This window comes from Theropithecus gelada, chromosome 15 (genome assembly GCF_003255815.1).
Source record: "Theropithecus gelada isolate Dixy chromosome 15, Tgel_1.0, whole genome shotgun sequence".
Taxonomy (NCBI): Eukaryota; Metazoa; Chordata; class Mammalia; order Primates; family Cercopithecidae; genus Theropithecus; species Theropithecus gelada.
The window spans coordinates 43,140,359-43,145,779 of NC_037683.1; positions in this window are offsets into that span (position 1 = coordinate 43,140,359).

Sequence of the window (5,421 nt, forward strand, 5' to 3'; positions counted from 1 at the left end):
TAACATATGGATCACAATACCAAAAACCACCCGGGTCATACATTGGCTGTGGAGCTGAGCCAATTTGGAACAGGCAAACTGGCTAAGTCCGGGCAACTTTGTCCCTGAGGGTGCACTGATGTTTTCTGTTCTTCCAGAGACAGGGTTATGAATAAGGTGCTGTGCCTCCAGGCAGAAGACAGGCGCCCATGTGGATGATGTTGCTGGCAGGGCTGAGCCACCAGAGAGCTCCTTGACCCAATGCTTGCCAAAACTGTGTGGTTCATCCAGTCTGGAGTCTCTGCCTGCAGATCCACTCACTCGTCAGCTCCACCCACTGGTTCACTGTCTACTTGCAGGTAGTGAGCTAGGCTATGTGAGTGGTAGGAATTGCTCTTCCCGCATACCTAGGGCTGGACCTTGCCACTGTCAGAATGGGAAGTCTGAGCTCAGTCACTTGAGTCAACAGTAAAGGGGAGGCTTGGAGTCCAAGATTGGCTGTGCCCCTCTGGATAAGGTGGCTCTACTGATGCAGAGGTGGGCAGACCTAGGAGAAAGGCCATGCTGTAATGTTGGCAGGTGATGGAGCAGAGCCTGTGTTGGAGGTGCAGTAGAGTTGCCAACGGACTTGGGAGTTCAGGTTCTGCTGGGATTAGGGGAGGAGTTGAGATATGAGAGAACTGGAAGAACCAAGGCAGGATCTGAGTCCAAGAGGGGATAGGAAAGGCATCCAGGGCACTCAGGGACCTCAAGGCAGGGACTTCCTCATCATACTGGAGCTGGAGATTTGTATTTCTTAGTTTTTTGCCTAATATCTGATCTTTGCCAAGATACAAGGTCACGTATGACAATACCTTAAAAATACAGTAGGATGACATAAATAATTAATGATTAAAACTAATGAGCCAAGGGAAAGCAAGTGATGTTAAATGGGAGGCTGAGACAGGGGATGGCTTTGAAAACTGAACTGACTTTGGAACCTTTGCCCACAGAAAGTGAGTCATAATTTGTGGTCTAAACCTAACTGGGAAAAATTGTTAGGTTAAAAAAAAAATCAGTGTTCTCCAGAGGACTTTAATAGGATCCAGAGTCTCACAGCATAATACAGTCGTGTACCATATAACAATGTTTTGGTCAAAAATGGGCTGCATATACAACAGTGGTCCCTTGAGATCCTAATATCATAGTTTTACTGTTTCTTTTCCTGTTTAGATATATTTAGGTACACAAATACCACTGTGTTACAATTGCATGCAGTATTCAGTACAGTAACATGCTGTACAGGTTTGTAGCCTAGGAGCAATAAGATATACCATGTAGCCTAGATGTGTAGTATGCTATACCATCTGGTTTTGTGTAAGTACACTCTATGGTGTTTGCACAATGACAAAAGTGGTGATGCATTTCTCAGAACATATGTCTGTCATTAAATGACATATGATGTATTCAAAATGTCTAAGCTATAATCCAAAATCACTCAAAAAAGTACTAGGAAAATTTATTATCAATGGAAAGACAACCAATAGATGCCAATCCCAAGATGACTCAGATGTTGGAATTATCAAAGACTTTAAAGAAGTTGTTATAGTTGTCCTATAAGAACTAAAGTTGAACACTCCTGAAATGAATGGAAAGATAGAAGTTCTCAGGAGAGAAATAGAAACTACAAAAAAAAAAAAAAAAAAAAAACCCTACGGAATTTTAGGATTAAACACTACAATATCTAAAATAAAAATTCAGTTTAATGGGCTCCATATCAAAGTGAAAGTGACAGAGAAGAGAGTTAGTGAGTCAGTGAACTTGCAATGATTGGAACTTGAAATGATCCAATCTGAAGAACACAGAGGAAAAACACTTAAAAAATGAACATCAAGAATTTATGGGACAATATTAAAGGTCATGCATATGCATGCCATTGTATTCCTGAAGGAGAGGTGAAAAAGATGGCAAAAATAAAAATTGATGAAATAATGGCTAAACACTCCCCAAATTTGGTGAAAGATACATAGATTTAAGAAATCAGCAAGGCCAGGCACACACCTATAATCCCAGCACTTTGGAGAACAAGGGTGGGGGATCACTTGAGCCCAGGAGTTTGAGACCAGTCTGGCCAACATAGGGAGATTCCGGTCTCTTAAAAAAAAAAAAAAAAAAAAGAAAAAGAAAACAAAAAAGCCAGGACTGGTGGCATGTCTCAGCTACTTGGGAGGCTGAGGTGAAAGGATTACTTGAGCCTGGGAGGTTGAGACTGCAGTGAGCCATGATTGCACCATCGCACACTGCGCTCCAACCTAGATGAAAGAGCAAGGCCCTGTCTAAAAACAAAACAAAAAAAAAAAAGAACGAAAAGAGAAAAAGAAGAAACTCCACAAATCTGAAATAGGATAAATTCAAAGAAAACAATGTCCAGACACATCATCATTAATCTACTGGAAATGAGAGGTAGTGAAAACTATTTTGAAAGCATCCAGAGAAAAGTTACAAAACAGAAATTAAATGATTTATTGTAGCAGAACTCAATGAAATTGAAAACGGAACAACAGAGGAATATTAGTGAACAAAAACCTGGTTATTTAAAAGGATTAATAAAATTGATAAACTTCTAGCCCGATTGGCCAAGAAAAAAAAGAAGACAGATTCCTAATATATCAGGAATGAAAAAGATGACATTACTACAGGCCTTACAGATACTAAAAAGATATTAAGGGAATACTACACACAACTCTATGCTCATAAATTGATATCTTAGATGAAATAGACCAATTCCTTGAAAGACACAAACTATCAAAACTCACTCAAAAAGGAAATGGAGTAGCTAGGCTATTTGAGGCAAGGGGCACGTCATTGGGAAACCTGAGGCTGGCTTGGCAGTTTTACCTCCAGTTTGAGCCTCAACTCATCTTTAAGGCTTAGACATTCCAGATCTTGGGCACCAGTACTGTTGGTGATGGGGGGCATTTCTTGGTCACTGGAGCCCTTGACCACTCAGATGGCCATTTAGCTTCTGGACATCTCCTGGCTCACTGGCTTTCAGGACATCTTCTGGGTGTGGCTTAGTAGTTGGAGTCTCCTTGGACTTCCTATCTCCTCGACATCGTGGCTCTTGAAGGAATCCCTAAATCTCCAAATCTTTTTCCTAAAGTGAAAACTCTGAGAAGATGCTCTCCCCTGTGCTGAGCTGCTTCAGACCCTCTGCCCTCTGTCCTCTGCCTCTAAGTACTGCTCCTCTATGGCCAGAGTCTGTTGGGACATAACTCCACTCTCATCCACTGGGTATGTCCTGCCATTGTCGGACTTGAAGTGATTTTGGACTGCCTCTCTTGTCCCCCTTACAGTCTCACTCTGACACGCTTTGTCCATGAAGATGGTAAGAGGAGCTTAAAAGTTTGCCTGCTTTCCTTCTTGGACTCACAGTCCTCTGTGACCAAATCTCAGGGCCTTCTGGACTTCCTGCTTATAGCTGAGGGAGCAGGGAAGGAATCTCTGGGGTGAGGACTGAATTTTTTTGTGATTCTCTTGTCTGCTGGCTTCAACTTATCTAACGGTTTATTTCAAGGATCTAAGCAACCTCAGCTTAGCCATCATGGAAGCATGGGTGGCTGAGGGAGAAAGGTGGACTTGGGAAGAGCCATGATTGGGCCTCTGTCACCTTAAGTTTTATGGATTCAACCACCTTGAGAGGTAAGCTATACCTCTACCTCTGCCACACTCAAAACCATACCACCTGGGCTTCTAGTGCCTATGTAGCACTTGAATCAAGAAAGGAAAGCTTCCAAGAGGTATTCAGGCAGTATTCTGATTCACTGAGGGTGCCAAGGTTTCCGTTTCCAGGAAGATACAGGACTTCCCAGAAGGGGGCGGTATATAGTTGGCAAGAGTCATGAACCATGCCAGTGGTCTCCAGCCTGGGACATTCGTCCAACTTCTTGTTCAAGTGAATGGCTGTGGTCTAGGTTCTCTTTTGGACCCCAGATAAGTCATTCCTTTAGTGACACTTCAAGCTATTTCTTGTCTCCTCAGAGTTGGACCTTAGGCTCCTCATGGGGTAGCTTTTTAAGCACCAGAATAGATTTTTTTTTCCTTTTTATCCTTCCTCAAGTTGGGCTCCATACTCTGCCTGTCATTCCCTACTGGAACTTTGCTGGGCCTCTCACAGGAAGCTTCCGGTCACCTTGGTGCCATCTTTCTTAGATCTTTCCTTGCTGCTTTGACCCTTACCACAGAGGACTGTATGTGTCCACGCTTGCCCTTTGGATGAGAATTTGTTCTCAGGCTGTATCTGTGCCAGGTGGGGCTGGTGTTGGATGACGCTTTTTCAATGGTGGTGCTCCTATTGCCCCCAGATCCTGCTGCTGACGGGACATTCTCCAGCAAGGATGGAGATGGGTGCTCAGGTCTGAGAGGCCACGCTATCCTGAGGAATGTTGAGAGCCGAAGGATTCGAGGTTTCCTGAGATCTTTGGACCAAAAAAAAAAAAAAAAAAAAGGTAAATGCCACAAATATTCTAGTTGCTTTTGCAACAAGTGCCAATTCAGGTATTGAATTTCCCTTGGGATGAGAGACTGTACCTCTTCCTGGGCTCTAGGGAAAGATACCCCACAGGCCCTAATCTGGGGTGAGAGTTAGAATGGGAGAGAGGATTGAAGGTGGGCCTGAGGTGGGGCTGGGATTGGGACAGGGGCGGGGGATGCAATGCAGATTCTTCAGCCTAAATTAGGCTGGGGGCCATTAGGAGAGCACTGAATAAGACAAATGGAAAATCTAGTGGGGATCAACTACCAGAGACCAGGACTGTAACCTCCAGGAACTCGCTGTGCAGAGGGCAGACCCCAGGAGAGCTGGCTCTATTCATGTTGCAAATGGTTCTGCCAGGTTTTGGGATCTGGGAGCTGCTGAGAAGTGTCCAGACTGATTTGTCTTCAGTATTCCACAAGGGTTGGGAGCCTGTGGTGTTTTGCACGTCAGCAAGACATTGACTGTAAAGTAGACCCAGAAGATTTCAGTTGATTTTTCCCATTGTTTGGGAAAAATCCCTCCTGCATTTCTCTCTTCCTTAACCTAGAAATGCACTCTCTTTGTGACTTGTATCTCTAGAGCTCCTGGATATCAGGGCTGAGGAAGACAAGCTACCGTCTTAACACCTGCTGGCAGAGTCGGCTAGAGACAGGCGTCTGAGGGAGAGAGGGCCCAGGCAGAGGAGCTGTGGAAGTTAAAGGGGAACCGGAAGGAGTAGCGTCTTCCCCAACCCCCATAAACAGCAGAAGTTCAGCTTCTATGGTCAATCTACTTGACCCTCCCAGCAGGAATCATCTTGCTGCAAGCTGCCGTCATCAGGAAGCCTGCCCAGATGGCTGCAAAAGTCAGGAGATACAAGCTTCAGCCAGAAGCAGAATGGGGTCTGGGCATGATGGCTCACACCTGTAATCTCAGCACTTTAGGAG